General features: G+C 43.4%; 1 protein-coding gene across 4 annotated transcripts in view; it reads left to right on the forward strand.

Moving 5' to 3' along the window:
• LOC140196465 (glypican-5-like) overlaps positions 1-26,109 on the forward strand; it is a 648,398-nt gene that overhangs the window by 327,825 nt on the left and 294,464 nt on the right. The gene's annotated exons all lie outside the window — the stretch shown is intronic.

Genomic DNA, 26,109 nt, shown 5'->3' on the forward strand with positions numbered 1-26,109 from the left:
TGCTCGCCCTGACTTTGCCTCATATATGCCTTGCCCTTGCCCCAACCTTGCCTCAAACATGCTCTGACCTCACCTTACACCCGCACGCTTCGACCCTTGGCTCAACCTCATCTTCGCTCGCCTCTCCATTGTTTGCGGTGATCGTTTACCATAAATTTTTTCAAAAAAAAGTGTTATTTGTAAAGAATTTAGATGATTTCTTTGTTTTGTTTGCTGCTAGTCAGTAGTCACTAGGCCATCTTAAATATTGCCCCGGAGAATGCACTTGCTGTTCATCAATAAATTGCATTGGAGTCTTTATGTACAACTGAGGGGGCAGGTGGGACCTCCACTTTTAGTCGTATCTGACGTAGAGGAGAACTTCTTCAGTACTACATAGTAGTGTTGGTTAAAGCCCTGGTCGACTACTTGAAAACTTAAGATTATGATTCAGGGAGCAAGAAAGTTTATACTTCATGAAAAAGCCAAATGTATTAACCAATTTTATTTTCTGGTCATAGTAAACTGTGGGATCACATCTGAACCCACTAGAGTACTGGGTGCAGTTTGGGGTACCACATCTCAGCAGTTCAATTAACATGACAAAAAGTGTCGAAGTGCTCCACATTGCTGTATTCACAGCAGACACACCAAAAGCAGATCAGGAGAATTTAGGGGGGAGAAAAGGGTCAGTTTTAAGATCTTCAAGGAGAAAGGAGAGGTTGACAGGTTAAATGAGGGAAATCCGGCATTTTGATAAGGTCTGAAGACCTGTTAGTGGAGAGAATTTGAGGCTTGAATTAACGTGCAGAAATATTTGATGCTTTTTTATTCCAGCATGATTGTAGTGTCCTGAGAAAGAGAATATTAAATGCCATCGCTGACTGCCCTAAAGAAGGCAATGGTGAGCTCTCCTTTTAAACTGTAGTGGGAGAGGACGATGTACAGAGATTGGGATGGATGAGTTTCTGGTGAGATTTGAAGAGACTTTTAAAGCTGCGTTGATACTTGACTGTATGCCACTTGTGTGTCAGTGACTAGAGGACTGAAGGGTGAATGGGAGGTCTTAAGATCAGTACTGGCAACAGTTTTTGCATGAACTCAGTGTGGTGCAAGGTAGAAGGTCAAGAAGGTCATGGAATCATGGAGGCCAGACTTCCAGCAGCAGGAAGACTGAGGTGGAGTGAGTTCAAACATTGCAAATGTGAAAATAGACTGCTTTAGTCATGGAGTGATATGTTCACCTCAGTCAAACACATCACTATGGCCTCAGAAGAAGTTGGCTCCACTTTGTGTGGTGTTCAGGGAGAGGGATAGAGTGCCTTCTGGTAAGCAGAGTTTGTATCAGCCACCAAAGACAGCATTTGTAGCCTTCCTGGTGTCTAATTAAAGTGAGTTTCTGCTTAATCAGGACCTAGTGTCAGATAAGGTTGTAGAAATCACAGATTGAAAAGGTGAGAAGTGACTTAGTGTAGGGTGCAGCTGGATGTACTCAGCTGGGTGTAGAAGCTGGTGTCAGATCCAGGTTGTCAGATGCACCAGGCTGCAGTGGAATTCCTGACAGAGTAAACCTTGTACATGGAAATAATAAATACAGCTATAAGTGCAATGTGAGTGGAAAAGAGCAGAATGGTACAAGGGCTGTGGTGTAAACGGAAGCAGTGCAAAAAGGATTGCTAAAGTGACAATAATGGGATAGCTGAGAGAGGGAGCGTTGCGAGTACGAGGCTGTGACAGCATTGCCGGGAAGGGGATGTTAGTTTAGAAGTCTGATGGTAGTGGGGAAGAAGGTGCTCTTGAGTTGGATCATTCAAGCTGTTGTATCACAAATGGTAGAAAAGAGAAAAGGGAATGGCCAGCCTGGCAGGCAGCCTTGACGATTGTATTAATCTTTCTGGAGCAAAGCACCATGAAGGTGGACTGGATGGCAGGAGGTGATGAGCCTGTGATGGATGGGCGGGTTCTAGAGTAGTGTTCCTGGATGTGATGTGGCTATGTGGCAGCCTATTGATATGGAACAAGAAGGATTAAAGCACCACTGCAGTAGCAATCTGAATCAGGGTTGATGCACCGGCACGTCTTGAAATTGGTTAACTCTGCAGCAGTATATTGCAATATATGATAAATATTGTAAAGAAAAACTGAATTAAGACAATTCAAATGTTGCAGGAGAAGCTATTGCAAGAGGTCCTCTGGCTAAGACTATAAGTAAAGAATCGATCTTCTCCAGTGGGTGAACAACGTTCAGAGGATGTACGTATAAAATTAATGACCACTCAGAAGGGAAATTGAGAAGTTTATTTTGCACATTTTGCATTGGAAATCTGGAATGCTCCCCTTCTTATAGGCTGGGAACTCTAGATGACAACTAGTGCTTTCAAGTGCTATATTGCAGCTAGAGACTTTTGTTTGAAGATGATACCAATTAACATCCATCACGCAGGATGCTAGAGGAACTTAATTGTTCGGGCAGTATCTATCGAGGGAAATGAATAGTTGACATTTTAGGTTGAGGCCCTTCACCTGGACTGTAAGATGGCCAGTGAAAGAAGGGGGAGGCAAGGCTGGTGCAAGACCTATCAGGTGATAGGTGGATCCAGGTGAAAAGGGATGATAGGCAGGTGGTGCAGGGAAGAGTGCCAGTAGTGACAGAAGCTGAGAGATGATAGTTAGAATGACAAAGGACTAAAGAGAACGGAGTCTGGTGGGAGAAGAAAGTGGAGCTTGAATCAAGGGAGGGAGCTGGGAAGCGCAGATGGAAACAGTAGGGGATAGTCAGTGGGTGATGGGGAGAGGGAGTGGGTGGAGGAGGGGTTAGCAGACCAGGAGAGAAAAATAAAGGGATGGGGGAGGTTGGGGAATAGATTACTGGAAGTGGGAGAACTTAATGCTTATGCAACTGAGTTGTAGACTACCCAAGTTGGGACAAGTAAACAGATTGATCTGGGGGTGGGCCATAATATAATTGAAATACACTGCAGGTTAAGACAAGGAATTTATGTTCTCAGTCATGTTTGCTGTGGTTATTGGAGTTCTATAATATTCAGAATAGAAATGCTCAGCAGGTGAGGCAGCATCGGCCATGAGTGAAATGTCATTTCAAACCGATGGTTGCTCCCCTTTACACTCTTTATCCCACCTTCCGCCGATGGTGAGTGGGGCTTTTCAGTGGAATATAACCTTGCAGGGGTGAGGAGGACATGGAGAGGGAAAGGTGCAGTAGGTGTGTTTGAAATGCAGAGGTGTGCCTCCTTAAGAGAGAGTCCTGAGAACTGAGTACGGTCACAGTCAATTGGTTCCTGTGGGAACTTGGAGCCACAGAATAGGACGAGCAGAGTGAAGGAGTTGTGTTTACTCCCCATTACTGAAAGGCTGAAAACAGATATTGTTCGGCTCTCTATGGAGATCCCATACACAAAAATTGCCGGGTCTGTCCATTGTCAATTAAAGCACAGGCTTGTCTCAATTGTCTGTTGCCATGGTTCCTGAGAGCTTTGCCCTCATCTCCTCGAAAGAATGTGATGTCTTTTTTTTGAAAGAATAAATACTGAATGCTGGAATCACTTAAACCGAAGAAGGGGGGAAAAAAGAATTGACATTAAAGATTTTTTTTTGTAATTTGAGTTTCAGAAAAAGGTGAGAAAATGACACTACAGAGGAAATAATTGTCAAGTGGGTTAAACTGTGGTGCTAAGGAGTGGGGTGGGGGTGGGGGGGGCGGGTTGGAATCACTGGATTTCATTGCCGGTACAGAAACAAAGTGGGGCCTTTTCCATTGTCACTGAAGGTGGGTTATGAGGAACAAGGACATTTATGATCATTGCTGCTGTAGCTGGAGAATGGAACTGTCGGCGGCAGCCCCTGTGAGTGCTGACCAGTCTCAGGCAGTTACAGCCCGCCGTTCAGAGAAAAGCTGGTAGTTCTCCTGACAGCAGATTAAGAGTGAGGTAACTCTACAGGTAAGCTGAGGGCTGGACAGTTGTGGAGGCGGGATGTGCCTGGTAGGGCCCCAGACAGGTGGCACCTGTTGTACGCCAGTGAACTCCTCATGGAGTGCAGTGATATTAACACCACTTCCACAAACTTCTCAGCTCCCCAGCTGTGAGTTCTAGCCAAGTCTGTGCCACACTAATGTGCATCAAGTACAATAGCTCTATTAGAATGAATAGAGAAATTGGCTGTGGGAGAAAGCTTTGAGTTTGATTCAGTCACACTTGTTTAAATGTTTTGTGTGTATGTGTGTATTTAGCCTTCTCGTTTGAAACAGTTTTCTCAACTTAACTTTTTAACAGGTTGTCGATGAAGATGAATACGTATTAATGTTAAAGATATTCCCAGGCATTTAATAGGATTGACAGCAACAGACAGTGAGGGTGAGGCGTTGCACCAGTAGCTGTCAAAACCATTTGATAGCAAGCCCACCAATTACTCTGGGAGAGAGTTTGCCTTTTGCTGCATTGGAATTGATCCTTTCAGATCTGTGAGAAGCTTGGATCCCGGCAGAATACTACACCCCAGACAATGCTGGAAGAAAGAGCTTGTAGGCGCAGAGATCGGTGGGAATTTTAAAAAAATCTGAAAACACCGGAACAACTCAGAAAATCAGGCAGAACTTGCAACAAGTGAAGCAGTTACTGTTTTTGGTCTTTCAAGGCTTGAAGACCCGAAGCAAAGACAATTTTTCTCTCTCTACAGATACTGCATCTTGCTGATGGTTTCCATCAATTTATGTTTCCATTTCAGAATTCTAGCTTTGCAGTTTTTTTCCTTATCAGCTTGTCTCCTACACATCTTCTTATGGTAGCCCTTACCAAAAATTTTGAGTTTAATTTTTCAGTGTGCTATCCTGTATAAGAACAAAATACCAGGCAAAGGATTGGAAAAGTAAGAGGTGGACATGAAACCATGCAGATCTCCCTGTATTTCACTGCCTGATTGCAGAGCTGGAAGATACGCCAGGTCTGGAACTCCCGTGAAAGCCATGAGGAGTCAGTTCTGTTAATGCTGAAACATTGCAGGGTGTATGAAACAGGGACAGGGAACAGCCACAAATGAGGTGAAAAGAAATTGAAACTCTGCTTTCTTAGACATTAAGTGTTATGAGTGTTAATATGATAATTCCCTTGAAAGAAGCTTGACCTTGAAACATTCCCACTTGGGTATTAAGTCCCAGCAACTCATTCATTCATTAAGTTGTGTGAGAATGTAACTGACTAAGCATTGGTCTCTGCCAAGCTAATCTGTGGTTGTAACGATCCTGAACTCCATGCCCTTCTCCCCATCTCTCTCCTTCCTCCCTCCCCCCTCCCCCTCCCCCCTTGGTCCCTCCCCCTGTCTCCCTTCTCCCCCTCCTCTCCCTTCCCCCTCCCCCCTTGCTTTGCTCCCTCTTCCCTCAACCCCCTCCCACCCTCTCCTTCCCCTCCTCCTTCCCCTTCCCCCTCCTCCTTCCCCTTCCCCCTCCTCCTTCCACTTTCCCCCTCCTCCTTCCCTTTCCCCTCTCCTCCTTCCCTTTCCCCTTTCCTCCTTCCACTTCCCTATCTCCTCCTTCTCTCCCTTTCCCTTCATCCCTCCTTCTCTCCCCTCCCTCTCTCCCCCTTCCCTCTCTACCCTCTCTTCTGCTCCTCTCCCCCCCCTCTCTCTCTCTCTTTCTTTCTGTCTCTGTCTCCTGGTTTGCAGAATATGATAAAATAAGATCCTGCATTTATATAGCACCTACAACATTGAGTCCTTCTTCCAGCTTTTTTGAGGCAATGGTGTATTTTAAGAGTGAAAAATATCTCTCAATGTGCATATATTTGGTTGCCTCTTCTTGGGTATTTGATTGGTATGTGATTAAATAATCTTAAGTAGATAAATATTGGCTAGGTTATTGGGAAGAATCATCCCTGTGGGATCTTCTGCACTCATAGAACCATAGAAACTACAGCACAGAAACAGGCCTTTTGGCCCTTCTCGGCTGTGCCGAACCATTTTCTGCCTAGCCCTACTGACCTGCACATAGACCATATCCCTCCATACACCTCCCATCCATGTATCTGTCCTATTCATTCTTAAATATTAAAAAAGAACCCGCATTTACCACCTCGTCTGGCAATCATTCCACACTCCCACCACTCTCTGTGTGAAGAAGCCCCCGCTAATGTTCCCTTTAAACTTTTCCCCTCTCACCCTTAACCCATGCCCTCTGGTTTTTTTTCTCCCCTTGCCTCAGTGGAAAAAGCCTGCTTGCATTCACTCTATCTATACCCATCATAATTTTATATACCTCCATCAAATCTCCCCTCATTCTTCTACGCTCCAGGGAATAAAGTCCTAACCTATTCAACCTTTCTCTGTAACTGAGTTTCTCAAGTCCCGGCAACATCCTTGTAAACCTTCTCTGCACTCTTTCAACCTTATTTATATCCTTCCTGGAACTTGGTGACCAAAACTGAACACAATACTCCAGATTCGGCCTCACCAATGCCTTATACAACCTCATCATAACATTCCAGCTCTTATACTCAATGCTTTGATTAATAAAGGCCAATGTACCAAAAGCTCTCTTTATGACCCTATCTACTTGTGACGCCACTTTTAGGGAATTTTGTATCTGTATTCCCAGATCCCTCTGTTCTACTGCACTCCGCAGTGCCTTACCATTAACCCTGTATGTTCTACCTTGGTTTGTCCTTCCAACGTGCAATACCTCACACTTGTCTATATTAAACTCCATCTGCTTTTTCAGCCCATTTTTTTCAGCTGGTCCAAGTCCCTCCGCAGGCTCTGAAAACCTTCCTCACTGTCCACTACACCTCCAATCTTTGTATCATCAGCAAACTTGCTGATCCAATTTACCACGTTATCATCCAGATCATTGATATGGATGACAAATAACAATGGACCCAGCACTGATCCCTGTGGCACACCACTAGTCACAGGCCTCCACTCGGAGAAGCAATTCTCTACTACCACTCTTCAGCTTCTTCCGTTGAGCCAATGTCTAATCCAATTTACCACCTCTCCATGTATACCTAGCGACTGAATTTTCCTAACTAGCCTCCCATGCGGGACCTTGTCAAAGGCCTTACTGAAATCCATGTAGACAATATCCACTGCCTTCCCTTCATCCACTTTCCTGGTAACCTCCTCGAAAAACTCCAATAGATTGGTCAAACATGACCTACCACGCACAAAGCCATGTTGACTCTCCCTAATAAGTCCCTGTCTATCCAAATGCTTGTAGATTCTGTCTCTTAGTACTCCCTCCAATAACTTACCTACTACCGATGTTAAACTCACCGGCCTATAATTTTCCGGACTACTTTTCGATCCTTTTTTAAACAACGGAACAACATGAGCCACTCTCCAATCCTCCGGCACTTCACCCGTAGACAATGACATTTTAAGTATTTCAGCCAGGGCCCCTGCAATTTCAACACTAGTCTCCTTCAAGGTCCGAGGGAACACCCTGTCAGGTCCCGGGGATTTATCCACTTTAATTTTCCTCAAGACAGCAAGCACCTCCTCCTTTTCAATCTGTACAGTTTCCGTGATCTCACTACTTGATTCCCTCAATTCCATAGACTTCATGCCAGTTTCCTTAGTAAATACAGACGCAAAAAACCTATTTAAGATCTCCCCCATTTCCTTTGGTTCCGCACATAGCCGACCACTCTGATCTTCAAGAGGACCAATTTTATCCCTTGCAATCCTTTTGCTCTTAATATACCTGTAAAAGCTCTTTGGATTATCCTTCACTTTGACTGCCAAGGCAACCTCATGTCTTCTTTTAGCCCTCCTGATTTCTTTCTTAAGTATTTTCTTGCACTTCTTATAATCCTCAAGCACCTGATTTACTCCCTGTTTCCTATACATTTCATACAACTCCCTCTTCTTCTTTATCAGAGTTGCAATATCCCTTGAGAACCAAGGTTCCTTATTCCTATTCAATTTGCCTTTAATCCTGACAGGAACATACAAACTCTGCACTCTCAGAATCTCTGCTTTGAAGGCTTCCCACCTACCAATCACATCTTTGCCAGATAACAACCTGTCCCAATCCACGCTTTTTAGATCCTTTCTCATTTCTTCAAATTTGGCCTTCTTCCAGTTCAGAACCTCAACCCTAGGACCAGATCTATCCTTGTCCATGATCAAATTGAAACTAATGGTGTTATGATCACTGGAACCAAAGTGCTCCCCTACACAGACTTCCGTCACTTGTCCTAACTCGTTTCCTAACAGGAGATCCAATATTGCATCCCCTCTAGTTGGGAAACTTTCCTGAACACATTTTACAAACTCTAAACCATCTAGACCCCTAACAGTATGGGAGTCCCAATCAGTGTATGGAAGATTAAAATCCCCTACTACTACAACTTTATGTTTCCTGCAGGTGCCTGCTATCTCTCTGCAGATTTGCTCTTCCAAGTCTCGTTGACTATTGGGTGGTCTGTAATACAATCCCACTAATGTGGCCATACCTTTCCTGTTTCTCAGCTCCACCCATAAGGACTCAGTAGACAAGCCCTCTAATCTGTCCTGCCTGAGCACTGCTGTAATATTTTCCCTAACAAGCAATGCTACTCCCCCACCTTTCATTCCTCTGCCTCGATCACATCTGAAACATTGGAACCCTGTAATATTAAGCTGCCAGTCCTGCCCCTCCTGTAGCCAAGTTTCACTAATTGCTATAACGTCATAATTCCACGTGTCAATCCACGCCCTTAACTCATCCGCCTTCCCCGCAATACTCCTAGCATTGAAATATATACACCTCAGAAGATTTTTACCACCACTCACAACCTTTCTATCAGCGGATTTGCTTGAACTCTTAACATCATTTATTTTCACCCCAGCCGCATTGTCAACTCTGGCACTCTGGTTCCCATCCCCCTGCAAATCTAGTTTAAAGCCTCCCCAACAGCATTATCAAACCTCCCTGAAAGGATATTGGTCCCCCTGTAGTTCAAGTGTAACCTGTCTCTCTTGTACAGGTCCCACCTGCCCCAGAAGAGGTCCCAATGGTCCTGAAATCTGAAACCCTGCCCCCTACACCACTTCCTCAGCCACTTGTTCATCCTCCAGAGCATCCTATTCCTACCCTCACTGGCACCTAGCACAGCTAGCAATCCTGAGATTACCACCCTTGAGGTCCTGCTTTTCAACTTCCCACCAAGCTCTCTATACTCACTCTCCAGGACCTCTTCACTCTTCCTTGCTATGTCATTGGTACCGATGTGCACCACGACATCTGGCTGGTCACCCTCCCACTGTAGAATGTCATGCAAGCGATCAGAGACATCCTTGACCCTGGCACCCGGGAGGCAACAAACCATCCTGGATTCTCTGTCACGACCACAGAACCTCCTATCTGCACCTCTATCGAGTCCCCTATCACTACTGCTCTCCTCTTTTTCCACCCTCCCTTCTGCACTGCAGAGCCAGACCCAGTGCCAGAGATCCGGCTACTGCAGCTTGTCCCAGGTAAGTCATCCCACCCCAACAGTATCCAATGCGGTATACTTGTTGTTGAGGGGAATGGCCACAGGGGAACCCTGCTCTGCCTGCCCTTTCCTCTTCCCTCGCCTGACAGTAACCCAATTACCTGTGCACTGCTCCTTTGGCGTAACTACCTCCCTGTAGCTACGATCTATAATCTCCTCATTCTCCCGAATGATCCAGAGGTCATCCAGCTCCTGCTCCAGTTCCCTAACGCGGTTTGTCAGGAGCTGCAGCTGGATGCACTTCTTGCAGGTGTCATTGTCAGGGACACCGGAGGGCTCCCTGACTTTCCACATCCTGCAAGAGGAGCATTCCAACATCCTGCCTGGCATTCTCTCTGCGCTAGACAATCTGAACAAAAAACTTACCGGAACCTACCCTGGCCTCTGCCTGTTCTCGCCGAAGCCTGTTTGAGCCAAAGCCGTCCCACTCTGACTCAGTCCACTCCGACGATGGCCGCTACAACGTTGGCCGCTGTATATGGAGGTCTGCTTTTAAACCTTGGCGCGCTACGTCATGTACCTGCGCAGTGCAGACCCTTCTCCCCGAGCAGGTTTAAAAAAAACGACTTTTTCTGCCCGATTTCTTCACTCCCTTCTTCTCTGCTGCTTGCTTCGACTGAAACAAGAACCGTTGAAATTTTCTCTTTTTAAACCTTGGCGCGCTACGTCACGCGCCTGCGCGGTGCAGACCCTTCTCCCCGAGCAGGTTTAAAAAAAACGACTTTTTCTGCCCGATTTCTTCACTCCCTTCTTCTCTGCTGCTTGCTTCGACTGAAACAAGAACCGTTGAAATTTTCTCTTTGATCACTTCATCTATGAAGTAGGTCGCTATCTCTTCTGAAAATTAGTGCTCCCAGTAATGCAGTAGTCCTTTTAGTACTGCTCTGAAATGTCGCCTTAAAAAATAAGCCCAATTCTTTGCAACACTTATTTATAGTTCAGGTTTGCTTCTAAGCATATAAAACCATTACTTGGTGTTCAATCTTACCTCTCAAATTGTTCTTGCATTCCATGACAGAATGGATGGGCCACGTGTAGAATTTGATAATGAGATGGTTTTCACAATTAAAATGGATGATTTACGAAATTTCTCCATGCTCCTCCCCTTCACCATCAACAATTTCCAGTGGCCCTGCATGCACGTGGATATGGATTTATCGCTGAGTCCGACAGAGTGGAAACTTCCAGATTGATACAGATCCTGATTGGTGTTATCTGCTTTCATGCAGAGAGAGAAGTTGGGGTGAGAACAGTTTGGAAGTGAAGCTTAGGATGGTAGGAAAAGTGGTGGAAAAGGCACAAGTCATTCATTGTCTGACCTGATGTAGTCCAATTTCATCGACCCACCTTATAGTTCTGCTGAAGTGTCTTTGACCTAAAGGGTTAACTGTTTCTTTTCCCATAAATGCTGAATGATCTACAAGGTTATGACAGGGTTCCATTCCCAAGCAGCTCCCAAGTGGAATTCCCACAGGACGGAAAATGTTTGGAACCCTGTGGTGGCTGCAGTTCCACTCCACTGGTCTCCCAGCCACTCATTAATGCGTAAGTCAGACGTTTGTCATCTGTGGAGGACCAGTACTTAGATTTTCCAACATTTTGTGATTTTACTTTGTATTTTTACTTTTTTATTTTGAATTTTGTTACAATACCTTTTGATTGTAAGATTCGACATGGACAGCTTCCTGGTAGAAAAAAAATACTTCCCAGTCTTGTACTGCATATTTGATGCAAACACTTACTAATTTTGGTCTTGCATAGCCTTGGTTAGTTTTAAGGTATGGCCCCCAGACTGTGGAAATAGCTTTTTGATGTCTACTGAATCATTTTCTTTTATTATTCTAAGCAGCTTAAGATAATTAATCCTCAGTCTGATATACAATATTCAAGAATATATAAAACAGTTCAATACAACCATTTAAGACCCAGCCTCATTTTGGGGTCAATATCCCAGAGCTTACAATGGGACTGGGGGTATATGGGGACTAATAGTGAAATATTTTCCATTCCTAATCACTTTTCTCCAATGTCAAAACACCCTTTCTTAGATAAGGGTCCCAAACCTGCTCACAATACTGCACATGAGGTCACACTAGTGCCTTATAAAGCCTCAGCATTATGTTCTTGCTTTTGTATTCTAATCCTCTCAAAGTGAATGCTAACATCGCATTTACCGTCCTCATCGCCAACTCAACCTGGAAGCTAGCCTTTAGGGAAACCTGCATGAGGACTCCCAAGTCCCTTTGCGTCTTGGATTTTTGAATTTTCTCCCTGCTTAGAAAGTTGTCTATGCTCTTGTTCCTTCTACCAAAGTGCATACCATGCACTTCCTGACACTGCAATCCATTTGCCACTTTCTTTCCCATTCTCCTAATCTGTCCAAGTCCTTCTGAGCCTCTCTGCTTCCTCAGCATTATCTGCTCCTCCACCTCTCTTCATATCATCTGAAAACTTGGCCACAAAGCCATCAATTCTATCATTCAAATCATTGGCATAGAACATGAAAAGAAGCGGTCCCAACACAGTCTGCCATGGAACACCACTAGTCATCAGTAGCCAATCAGAAAAGACTCCCTTTATTCCCACCCTTCGCCTCCTGCCAGCAGCCATTGCTCTATCCACGCTAGAATCTTTCTGGTAATACTATGGCCTCTTATCTTGCTAAACAGCCTCATGTGTGACACCTTGTCAAATGCCTTCTGAAAATAGAAGTACACAATGTACACTGATTCTCCTTTGTCTATCTGCTTGTTATTTCCTCAACGAATTCCAACGGATTTGTCAGGCAAGATTTTCCCTTCAGGAAACCATGTTGATTATGGCCTATTTTATCATGTGCCTCCAAGTACGCCAAAACGATATCCTTAACAATCGACTTCAACATCTTCCTCAAACACTGAGGAAACCGACCTATAATTTCCTTTCTTCTGCCTCCTTTCCTTCTTGATGAGTGGAGTGACACTGGTAGATTAATTGGCCTTTGTTAATTGCCCACAGTGTTCAGGTGAGTTGTAGTAGCTGGGGTGAGATGATGAGAGCTTAGGGAGAATCAATAGGGTTAGGGTAATATTGCTGTAAAGTGGGTGCTTAATGGTCATGGTGGTGCCAGTGGAGACTGGGCCCTAGTGTGAGGCATGATCCACTTTTTGGACAATTTAAACGCCAGCCCAGATAGACTGGATGTTGGGATTAGAGGCAAGAGTCAGGCCGATTTCGTTCGCACTCCCATGATGTTCACACCTCTCTCTGCGGCACTAAGTCTGTGTGACTACCCTGGCTGCTGTGTCTTGTGTCTGCGAGCTTCATGGCAATTTGCATTGCTAGTATGATGAACTGAGACAGAGGCTTTGGGCCTACTCTAGGCTGCTCTGCCGATATGGATCTGATGACTCAATTTGGTTCGGAATCCTGTTGCTACTCTGAACCTAGATCAGACCACCCAGCAATTAGCTCTGGGCCTAGATATTGCCACCCAACCCGAAGCCATTCTCAACCTCTCCATATTGGCTTGGCGCTTAAAGCAATCTCACCTTGCATCCAATTTTATTGGACTGGCATTGAAACTCCTCTGCCTTGACTCCTCCTCTCTGAATCGCTCATTCCAATTCCACCTGCATGGTTTCTAATGGGCACACTCATAAATCCAATACCCATAGTAGAATTAATGAAAGACGGCACCAACAGAGTGAGCAAGCAGTGTGCAGAAGACAACACTGTGCAAATAAAAAAATAAAGAAAAATAATAATAAATTGATAGGCGATATATATCGAGAACATGAGATGAAGCATCCTCGAAAGGGAGTCCATAGGTTGTGGGAACAGTTCAGTGATTGACCAAGTGAAGTTGTGTGAAGTTGACTCTCTGGTTCAGGAGCCTGTTGATTGAGGGGTAATAATAGTTCCTGAACCTGGTGGTATGAGTCCTGAGGCTCCTGTATCTTCTATCCGATGGCAGCAGTGAGAAGAGAGCATGACTTGAGTGGTGAGGGTTCCTTGATGTGATGTAGGAAGCATCCTAGCATTCTGTGTCACTGCGGGATACAGAAACTGCACTGTGGTGGGCAGGAAGGCTCTACAACAGGTAGTCAAAACTCTCAAATGCTTTGTCAGCGCGAGTGTACCCACTCCCAAGGACATATACACAGAAAGGTGCCGGAAGAGGTCCAGTGACATCATGAAGGATCCCACCCACCATGCTCATGGACTGTTTGTCCTACACCCATCAGGGAGGAAGCTGCAGTATGCAGGACCACCAGGCTCAAAAACAGTTACTAAGGCTAATCAATACTTCCATTCACTAACACTCGCCCTGCACCTCCCATCACCACTACTTTATCATTTCTGGTCAGTCATCTTACCTACAGACGTTCCTATACATAGTGTCATATCATGGATATACAATCTATCCATGTATATAAGCTATCTCATGTATTTATATTGTGTTTTTTTTATTATTGTGCCCTTTGCCTTATTGCATTTTTTTGTGCTGCATCAGGTGTGGAGTAACAATTACTTCATTCTCCTTTATACTTGTGTACTAGAAATGACATTAAACTTCTTGAATCTGCAAGTTACAATAAGAAATAAAATAAAAATATAGTGCAAATTTTGGTAATGTTCATAACTTAATGAACCACTCAGAAATCTGATGGTGGAGGGAAAGAAGCTGCTCCTAAAATATTGAGTGTGCGTCTTCAGGCTCCTGTACTTCCACCCGGATGGTAGTAATGAGAAGAGGGCATGTCCCAGATGGTGAAGTTTCTTAATGATGGATGCTGCCTTCTTGCAGCATTGCCTTATGAAGATGTCATTGATGTTGGGGAGGCTTGTGCCCATGAACCCTCCGCAGCTTCTTCCGATCGTGTGCATTGGTACCTTCATGCTACGTCTAAGGTTGTTGTTGCATCACCCCTCGCACAGTTTGATATATCTCACTCTTGTATGCCTCTTTGTCACCATCCAGATCCTGCCTCTAACAGAGGTGTCATCAGCAAATTTATAGATGGTGTTTGATCTGTAACTTCCTACATAATCGTGTGTAGAGAGAGAAGAGAAGTGGCCTAAGAACACATACAGTATTTGTGTAAAGTGTAGCTGTGTTGATTGTCAGCGAAGAGGAGATGTTATTACAGATAGCTGTGGTCTCCCGATGAGGAAGTCAAGCAACCATTGCGGAGGGAAATACAGAGGCTGAGGTTTTGATGCTTGTTGAATACTACTGAGAGGATGATGGTGTTGAATGCCAAGCTATAATCAAAAATCAAGAGCCAGATGTAGGTATTTCTGTTGACTCGGTGGTCCAAGGCTGAACGGAGAGCCGTTGTGATTGTATGCGCTATTATCCACAGAGGAGATGAATAGTTCCATTAGCTAATGCAGTGAAAACTTCTGATCCCTGGGCAGGGACCATCCCATGGAGCACCCCTGGATGCCTAACTTTAAATGTTACAACCATTTTGTGTAGAATCATCACTGCAACTTTTTTTTTGAGGAATACTTTCTAAGGTACCTAGAAAACTTTTTCTTCAGGAGTAAAAATCTATGCTTGGTATCCCGAACATACTTTGTCATTCAAACTGATTTTAGATGTGTTTAGTTTTTACTGGCATAAACTACGTTCACAGTATGTTAATCTTATTGGCTTTGTAAATGGGTAAATGGGTCTTTGTGTTAAGTGTGAGAGGTGTTTAATGTGCTGCAATTGATTAAACCCATATGAAATTTGTCTTAAAATTTCAGAAAAACAGGAAAATAAAACTGTGGGAACAGAAACATTAGGTTGCATCTGGACCTGCTTGATGTTGTATCCAAGAGGATAAAAGATTCCAATTTATTGTAATGCCCTTTTACTTCCCAAAGCCAGACACATCTAATGAAACAAAGGAACTCTATTATGTAGGCAAATGCAGTATCTATTATGTCTTCTTCGGCTGTCCATCGATTTTCGATGTTGACTGAGACCTGGGCAAGGTTGTATGGAAGACCGGCAGTTGCCCATGCTGCAAGTTTCCCCACTTCACGCCACCGATGTTGACCAAGGGAAGGGCACTAGGACCCATGCAGCTTGGCACCGGTGTCGTCGCACCGGTGCCTCAGCTTAGGCTCGAACTAGCGACCTTCAGATCACTAGACTGACGCCTTAACCACTTGGCCACACGCCACACATCTATTATGTAAGTTCACAAGAACATAGGAAATTGAATCAGAATCAGATTAATTATCATAACAATATGTAATGAAATTTGTTGTATTCTGGCAGTAGTACAGTGAGAGACATAAAATTATTACATGTTACAATAAAAAAAGAAATAAATAGTTTAAAAGAGGAATAGAGAGCCAGTGTTCTTGATTTCATGGACTGTTCTAAAATCAAATGGCAGAAAGAAGTTGTTCCTAAAACATTAAGAGAAGGATTTTGGGCTCTTGTACCTCCTCCTAGATGGTGGTAAACAGAGATTGTCAGGTCTGGATGGCGAGTGGCCTTGATGATGGATGCACCTACCTGAGGCATTGCATTCTGAAGGTGCCTCATTGATGGGGTGGCTTGTGCCTGTGATGGACCTGACTAAGTCTACAATCCTCTGCTATCAATTTTGATTTTGTACCTTGGAGCCTCCATGCTGGGGATTGATGCAACTAGTCAGAATGCTTTCCACCTTCCATCAATAAAAAATTGCAAGAGGCTTTGCTAACATACCAAATCTTCTCAAGCTCCTAATGAAGGATAGTTTCTGCCATTCCTTCTTCATTAATGCATCAATGTATTGAAACAGAAGTAGGCTATTTGGGGCCTTGTGGTTGATCTTTATTCTCAGTGATTTTTCATAGCGAGTCCCATATCGCATGATCTGTTTAACATGTAGAAATCTGTGAGTCTATGAATGGCATATATTCAGTGTTGGAGCTTCCACAGCTGCCTTAATAATTCCAGACTTCCTTACCCAATGGCTGATGTCTCCTGTCAGTTTAATCTTGAATGGCTGACACCTTTGTGCTGAGACACCCCAGCTAAGGGAAAAAAAATCATCCCTGTGCCTATTTGTGAAAGAAGTAAATATTTGCAATGAAGTTCATCATGTTGATTCATGGGATGGTGGACTTCTCATTTAAAGAAATGTTCATGTTAAGCAGTCTGGCTTATATTCTTTGAGTTTGGAAGAATGAAGGACTATCTCATTGAAGTGCAATTTTCTGATAGATTTGACAGGGTAGAGCATATTTGATGTTCTCTCTGACTTGGGTATTTAAAATCAGGGATTACATTCTCAGAATAAGATTTTGGCCATTCACGGAACAGATGAGATGAAATTTCTTAACTCAAGCAAAAATGAATCTTTAGAAATCTCTGCCTGGAAGTGTGTGAAGGCATCAAATGATTTTTAGACATGTAGAGAAGTAGAGGAATATGGGATTACTGCAGAAAAGTCTTACTGGAACTTACAATCAGTCATGATCTTACTGATTGGCAGAGAAGGTATGAAGGACTGAATGCCTTCCATTTGTCCTGATGAAACTCTGTAGATCTCTGTACAATTGTAGATCTCTGTACATTCTCTGGAAAATAAAATTAAAGACTTCAGAGCAAGATTTCAGTGTCGTTGGGATATCAGGGACTGCTATGTACTTTGCTTCAAGGAAACATGGCTCACCCCCGCCATTTCAGACACTGCTTCACCATACTCCACAAAAGCAGGCCAGTTGAGTATTTTAAAGGTAGAGGAGGGGCACTAGGCTTCATGATTATCTTATTGTGGTACATGGACATGACCATTTGGTCTCAGTCTTTCTCACCTGATCTAGAACATATAGTGGTCAAGTGTCATCCATTTTATCTGCTGAGGGAGTTTGCCACCATCGTCCTGGTAGCGGTGTACATTTCAGCTCAGGCCACCATCAACTGGATTTGCTGAGCACCGTGACCAGCAGTCATGAAACTGCGCACACTGATGCCATCTCTATGGTTGTGGGGGATTCCAACCAGGCCAGCTTGAGGAAGTCTCTGAAAAACCATCACTGAGGTATCACCTGTGGAACCAGAGGAACCAGCAAATTTGACAAATGTTATATACTATCAAGACACTTACCATGCCAATCCACACCAGCATTTTGGAAAGTCTGATCACCTGGCTGTATTACTATTCCCGGCATTTAGACTAAAGACCACAGCACCAGTGCTGAGGACCAAGAAGTTGTGGTCAACGGAGGACAAGAAGCACTTGCAGAACTGCTTTAAGTCAGTGGACTGGACAATATTCAAGGATTCATCTTCGGATCTGAATGAATATGCCACAGTTGTTACTGATATCATCAAGATTTGTGTAGATGAGTCTGCATCTTCTATAGCATTCCGGACATACCAAAACTAAAAATCATGGATGACAGGAGATTCATAGTCTGCTGAGGGCTGGATCCATGGCATTCAAGACCAATGATCCAGAACTATACAAAAGGTCCAGGTAGAATCTAAGGAAGGTTATCTTAAGGGTGAAATAAACAATTCCGATTGAAATTGGAGAGAGAATTTGATGCACGTCAGCTCTGACAGCATTTGCAGGCCATTACTTCCTACAAGGTGAAATCCAACATCATGAATGGCTGTGATGCTAAATGCCTTTTATGCACGTTTTGAAGGGGAGATTAAAAACTACAGCTGTGCAAGTCTCTGCAGCATCTGGTGACCCTGTAACCTCTGTCTCGGAGGCGGACGTCAGAACAGCTCTCAAGAAGGTAAACCCTCACAAGGAGACAGGCCCTGATGCCTTATCATCTTCATTATGTGCCATGTCATATGATATAAGTGATCGTGGTCTATCCATGACCATGATGTTCTTGGCAAATTTTTCTACAGAAGTGGTGTTTTGCCACTGCTTTCTTCTGGGCAGTGTCTTTACAAGACAGGTGAACCCAGCCATTATCAATACTCTTCAGAGACATTCTGCCTGGCGTCAGTGGTCACACAACCAGGACGTGATACGCACCAGCTGTTCATACGGCCACCCACTACCTGAACCCGTGGCTTCACTGACCCCTGATTGGGAGGCTAAGCAGGTGTTACACCTTGCCCAAGGGAGATATGCAGGCTAGTGGAGCGAAGGAGCACCTTACACCTCTTTTGGTGGAGACGTGTCTCCACCCATTGTAGGGATTTCAAACCTGTGCCAACCAACTGGTGGGAGCATTCAAGAACATCTTCAATCTCTCACTGCTGAAGGCAGAGATTCCCACCTGCTTCAAAAGTGTGAGATCATACCAGTGCCCAAGAAGAACAGGGTGAGCTGCCTCAATGACTGTTGCCCAATGGAACTCACATCTACTGTGATGAAGTGCTTTGAGAGGTTGGTCATGTCCAGAATCATCTCCTACCCAAGCAAGGACCTGGACCCTGTGCTATTTGCCTATCGTCATAATAGGTCCACAGTGGATACAATCTCACTGACTCTCCACTTGGCCTTGGATGATCTGGACAACAGCAATACACACATCAAGCTGCTGTTTATTCATTACAGCTCAGCGCTCAACACCATCATACCCTCAGTACTAACCAACAAGCTCCCAAACCTGAGCCTCTGTGCTTCCCTCTGCAACTGGATCCTTGACTTCCTCATCAGGAGACCACAGTCAGTGCAGATCAGAAATAACGTTGTCACCTTGCTGACATTGAACACTGGTGCACCTCAGGGATGTGTGCTTAGCCAACTGCTGTACTGGCTCTACAGTCATGACTCTGTGTCTAGGCATGACTCAAACAGCGTCTGTAAGATCAAGGAATTGATTGTGGACTTCAGGAAGAAGAAGTTAAGGGAAGACACACCAGTTCTCATTGAGGGTTCAGCAGTGAAATGGGTGAGCCGTTTCACGTTCCCGGCTGCCAACATCCCTCTCTGAAGATATATCCTGGGCCCAATATATTGATGCAATTACAAAGAAGGCATAACAGTGGCTATATTTCGTTAGGAATTTGAGGAGACATGATATTTCACCAAAGACTCTCGTAAATTTCTACGGATGCAAAGTGAAGAGCGTTCTGCCTAGTTACATCATCGTCTGGTATGGAGAGGCCACTGTACATGATCAGAAAAAGGCTGCAGAAAGTTGCAAACTCAGCCAACTCCATCATGGGCATATTGAGGACATCTTCAAAGGGCGATGTGAAGAACCCCCATCACCCAGAAGATGCCCTCTTTTCATTGCTACTAACAAGGAAGGAGGTACAAGACCCTGAAGACATAAAATCAATCTCTTAGGAACAACTTCTTCCCCACTGACATCAGATTTCTGAATGGACCCATGTAAACTACCTCCGAATTATTTTCCTTTTCTCACTCTCCTTATTGAATTTAATTTGTATTTAAAAAGAAAACGTATTTTAATATATATAAATATATTATTTGTTTTTTTAAATATGTGTGTGTCTGTGTGTGTGTATATATATATATATATATTTATATAAACATTTCTTATTGTCATTCATAGTATTTTTTAAGTATGTATTACAATGTACTGCTTCTGCAAAACAGCAAGTTTCATGACAAATGCCTGTGATATTAAACCCGATTCTGGTTCTATAATATCCATAGGAATATATGATCACCTTCTTCCTAATATGGCACCTCACATTTCCTCCATCACTCCTCTAAATGTTTCTTAAATGCTGTGAGAATGTCTTCCTCCATCATCTGTTCAGGTAACATGTTCCCAATTGCAAGCATTCTAGTAAAATTCCCCTTGGGTCCCCTCTAAAACTCCCATCTCTTACTGTACATTAAATCTATGTCTTTGTGTCTTGGATCCCATCTCCATGTGACAAATATACTATCTTTTTTTTATGTAGGTATCCTTTAGTCTCATGAGACCATGGATTTGCGCCTTGGAAGGTTTCCAGGGCAGAGGCCTGGGAAAGGTTGTATGGAAGACTGGCAGTTGCCCATGCTGCAAGTCTCCCCTCTCCACGCCACCGATGTTGTCCAAGGGATGGGCACTAGGGCCGATACAGCTTGGCACCGGTGTCATCACAGAGCAATGTGTGGTTAAGTGCCTTGCTCAAGGACACAACACGCTGCCTCAACTGAGGCTCGAACTAGTGACCTTCGGATCACTAAACTGACGCCTTAACCACTTGGCCATGCACCAATACGATACTATCTACATTATCCCTTCATAATCATACATCTTTGTCAGTTCGCATCTTAATCTCCTGTGGTCCAGGGAAAGCGAACCCAGCCTGTCCAGTTCCTCTCCATTACTAAAGCCCTCCATTCCAATCAACATCCTGGTAAATCTCCTCTGCACTCTCTCCAGCACCTACACATTCCTCCGAAAGTGTAGACTGCACACAATACTCCTGCTGTTACCTAACATAATGTCCTTGTTCTTGTATGTTAGGGCATAGCTGCTAAAGCAAAGTATCCCATAAGGCTTCTTCACTGCTGCTTTTTCTGCACTACCACTTGCAGGGATGTATGGAGCCCAAGGTCCCTCATTCGTCAACTCTCTCTGAGGCCCAAACATTAACTGTGTAATTCATACTTTTGCTTGCCCTCCCAAAAGACATCACCATGTCAGGATTACAATCGAGATTGTTTATTGTCATTGGTCGCGAGTGAAAAGGGGAAAAATATGATTGTTACTCCAGATCAGATGCAGAAGAAAAAATACAATAAGCATAAAGAACAAAATTTAAATCACAATAAATATAAAGTCATAAGATTAGCTTACAGTCCTGTGTAAAAGTCTTCAGCACATATATACAGCTAGGGTGCCTACGACTTTTGCACAATACTGTCTATTGTGTCCTTCCAGTTGCCAAATAACCCTTAATACTACTGAGCTAATACAAAGCTAAGTACTCTTACTTCTGTTTCACAACCACCTTCCTATTTTAACCAACATACAGTACTATGCAAATGTCTTACACACCCTCGATAGATATATATATATGCCCAAGACTTTTGCACAGTACTGTATAGACATAGACTGCATGTACATAAAGTAATGCTAGGCACAGTAGTATCTGTTCATGAGGGAGTGCTAGTGAAGACTGTGATAGGATGGGTTAATGGGTGGAGGTGTTGATTACTTGTCATCTTTCGAGTCTGGTGATTCTGACATAGATGTTAGATAGTCGCTTTGATGTAAGTCGGACAATCAGTTCATAAACAGGGCAGTGGAAACCTTCATGGTATTGCTGGCCTTTTTCCGGCACCTTTCACTACGTATGTCCTTAATGGCGAGTGAGCTGGTGCTGGTGATGTGTGGGGCAGTTTAGCTACCCGTTGTAGAACCCTCCTGTACGCTGCAGTGTGGTTTCCGCGGTGATGTAACGTGTTGGAATGCTCTCAGCTGTGCATCTGTAGAAGGTTTTAAGAATTGATGTGCATAGTCCCCTCTCTTCAGCTCCCTCAGAAAGCAGGGCATTAGTGAGCTTTCCTGGTTGTGTTGGATGTGCTCTGGGACCATTAGGGGTTGAGTGGGATGTGCTCGCAATTTCCAGTGCTGTGCCGCCAATTTGAAGAGCGGTGTGAGTAGTGCAGGTTTTTCTGAAGTCAATAACCATCTCTTAGATCTTTTTGACATCGGCACCAGGCTTCGAGCTCTTCCACCTTCCCTCAGGAAGCTGTCTCATCATTGCTGGTGATGAGCCCCACCACCGTCGAGACATCGGCAAACTTGACCATACGATTGCTCGGGTGCTTGGCCTTGCAGTCGTGTGTGAGAGGAGCAGACAACAGTGTGCTCAGCACACAGTCCCCGGGGACACCCGTGTAGAGGATAGTGGGGATGGAGCAGTAGTTGTGCATCCTGACTATGAGGTCTGCTGGCTACAAAGTTCAGCACCCTGTGGTACAGTGGTCAATTCAGTCCAAGAGCCGGAGTTCATTCACCATGGTTTGTGAGACAATGTTGAACGGTGAACTGAAACTCAGCAACAGCATTCTGATGGAAGTGTCCTTTTGCATCCAATTCATTATTATGATTATTCATTTTCTATCTCTCTTTCATTTTTTTCTTGCTTTATTTCTTGTTCTCTGTATGTTTCTTTCACCCATTTACTTCACTTTCTCTGTTCATTTCATACTTCGTGCATGACACACTTAAACTCAACGCATTTCATTTTCTTTTTTGTCTCTCTGTCCAGCCTTTTCCCTCTGCCCTTTTGGATGTTTCCTGCAATTATGGTACAATTTCTTCTGTTTTTTTTTCCAGAAACTCCTTGGTTTCAGGAACAGGTGTCATGCCACTTATACCTGGCTATTTTATGGGTTAATTGCTATGATTGGAATTTGTGTTATCTATAGTCTGAGCATGAGATGACCACAAATGGTTTTTCCTTTTGTCTTTTTTTTGTTTATTCTTTGTTCTTCTGGTGCTTAATAAAATTGCAAACAGTAAGCTTTATGCCTCATTCATGACTTCTGAGTAACTTTTGGATAGTAGAAGCACAAGGATCTGTCTTGTCTGACCAATGCCTTATAACAGGGGTCCCCAACTTAATCACGACCAGAATATAGGTGATAAGTCAACTATAAGTCACTTATAAGTAGCTATTACACTCAATTTCATTTCTAAAGGGGTTTATCTAACAAATTTAACATTAAACACACAGCGCATATTTTCCTCGCATGAATATAGTGATAAGTCAATTATAACAGTGGTCCCAAACCTCCGGGCCGTGAAGAATGCAGCGGTACAGCAGTGGCCGGAACGCACCCAGCACACCTTTAAGAAAAAAGCAGAAATAAACAAGCTAATTGATTACGTGCTGGGCAGCACCTAATCAATTAGCTTGTTTATTTCGGCTTTTTTTTAAAAGGTGTGCTGGGTGCAGTCAGACTACCACTGTACCGCTGCATTCTTCACGACCCGGAGGTTGGGGACCACTGAATTATAAGTCACTTATAAGTCAATAGCATCCTAACATTTTAAGTAACGTTTGGATATTAAACACACAGAGCATATTTTCCTTGTATGAACATATAAAATCATAGCAACACACTAATATCGCTGAATCAGTGGGAGCCCTGGGCTTGTTTTCCTGCAACAAGACAGTCCCATTGAGGGGTGATGGGAGACAGCGATACTCGAACGGGGTTCCTTATGTCCAGTCGATGCTGCAATTTAGTTTTCATTGCATTCATTGCAGAAAACTCTGTTTTGCAGCGATATGATGTTGGAAATGGAAGCAACGTTTTCAGTGCTTTCGTAGCTTTCTCAGGATATTCAGCCTTGACTTTGATCCAGAATGCTGGCAGAGATGTTATGTCAAACATACTTTTCAGCCCACCATCATTTGCAAGCTCGAGGAATTGATCTTTTCCCGCACTGACATGGATGATTCACTGGGGACATTCACAAATGGGTTACGGACCTATTCCTTTGCACATCTTGGATCATTTGCATCTTGGGTCACTGATGACCTCGCGTGCGTTAAAGTTCAACAGTGTGCATGACGGGGAATGACGAAAGGTGCAGCTGACTCATATCGTTTCATATCGCCAAATCATATCGTTTCCTCGCGGCACGGTAGCACGTGCTTTGCGGCCTGCTACCAGTCTGCGGCTCGGTGGTTGGGGCCTGTTGCCTTATAAAGCCTCAGCATTATATCCTTACTTCTATATTCTAGTCCTCTCAAAATGCATGCTGAATGGCATTTGCCTTCCATATTACAGACTCAACCTGCAAGTTAACTTTTAGAAAATCCTACTCTAGGTCTCCAAAGGCCCTTCACACATCTTACGAAGTGAAACCAAGTGACATAGGTGACATTGAGCCCTTGCTCCAGATGAGCTCAGTGCCTTTCATGCTCACTTTGAACATCAAAACAAGGAGGCACCTTCAGAAACTCCCATAGCCCCCAATGACTATATGATTTCAGTCTGTGAGGCCAACGTGCGAGTACCCTTCAAGAGGGTAAACCCATGGAAAGCATCCAGCCCAGAAGGAGTACCTGGTGAAGTACTAAAGACTTGTGCTAATCAACTGGCTGGAGTATTCACCGATATCTTTAGCCTCTCGCTTCAGCAGTCTGAGGCACATAGGACTTCATCCTGGCTAAAGTGGTTAGACCTCTGCTTGGTGCAGTTTTCCTGTGAGCCCAAAATCTGTTAGTTGATCTTGAGAACTGCCAGCTTCTGGATTTCAAGGTCTTTGGGTTGTTACCCTGCTCCCCCAGTAAGCTCCCCACAATGACTCTGTCAAGTATATGCATCACCGTACGTCAGTTTACTTGACTGCTGTGTGAATTGTCGGACCTCATCAAGCCCATATTCTTCACTACAATCGCAAGGCTTGGGGTCAAGCACCACATTCCCACAACTGGCCCACCAGTCCATGCACACACGTGTAGACTGGAACCAAAAAAGCTGGCAACCAGGAAAGCTGAGTTTACCAACGTGGAAAGACTTGGAATTGAATGCTGGTTGAATATCCCCTGAGCTTACCCCCCTCCATATGGTCCCTAAGTCCAATCCAAATCCTCAAGGAGTGTTTAACTACAAAATTATCAGTTAAGTTACCTAAAGAGAAAGGAATTGAGGATCCAAGAAGAGAAATGATAGAAAATTCATTAACAGAATTAGCTTCTAAAGAAACCCAGACCGGACAGTCCTCTCGATTAATATAATATAACCAAAACGTAAGGTTCCGTATATTGACTGCCCAGTAATAAAACCTAAAATTGGGTAAAGCTAGACCTCCATTCTTTTTAGCTTTTTGAAGATGAATTTTATTTAATTGAGAAATTGTATTTTTCCATATATACGAAAATATAATAGAATCCACAGGATCAGAAAAGGATTTAGGAATAAAAACAGGTACGGCATGAAATAATTATAAAAATTTAGGCAAAATATTATTTTTAATAGAATTAATTTGGCCAATCAACGATAAAGAGAGGGGTGACCAATTTGATAGTGCCTTCTTAACATAATTCAGCAGAGTAAAAAAATTTTCTTTAAAAAGGAATTTATAATTCCTAGTAATTGTTACACCCAGATTAAATTGATTTCTTACAATTTTAAAAGGAAGGTTAGTGTTAACTAATACCAAATTATTCAAAGGAAAAAGTTCACTCTTATAAAAGTTAAGTTCATATCCTGAAAACTGACTAAAGCAGGAAAGTAAAGAAAGTACTGAAGGTAAAGAAGACTCCACATTAGAAATGTAGAGCATAAGGTCATCAGCATAAAGAGATACTTTGTGAGTAATACCCCTCCTTAAAATACCAATGATATCATTAGATTCCCGGAAAGCAATAGTTAAAGGTCCTAAGACGAAATCAAAAAGCAAAGGACTCAAAGGACAACCTTGTCTGGTTCCACGTTGAAGTTTAAATGGTTTAGAATTCTGAGACTTAGCAAGCACCTGAGTGGAGGGAGACAAGTAAAGTAATTTAATCCATTGAATAAAATCGGGCCCAAAGTTAAATTTTTCTAAAGTTTTAAATAAATAATTCCATTCAACCCGATCAAAGGCTTTCTCAGCATCTAAGCATATCGTACATTCTGGTATCTCTTTAGAAGGAGAATAAATATTCAATAAACGATGAATATTAAAGTGGGAATATTGACTTTTGATAAATCCAGTCTGATTATCAGAAATAATAGATGGCAAAACATTTTCAATCCTACGAGCCAAAAGTTTAGAT

Source organism: Mobula birostris, chromosome 4 (genome assembly GCF_030028105.1).
Source record: "Mobula birostris isolate sMobBir1 chromosome 4, sMobBir1.hap1, whole genome shotgun sequence".
Lineage (NCBI taxonomy): Eukaryota > Metazoa > Chordata > Chondrichthyes > Myliobatiformes > Myliobatidae > Mobula > Mobula birostris.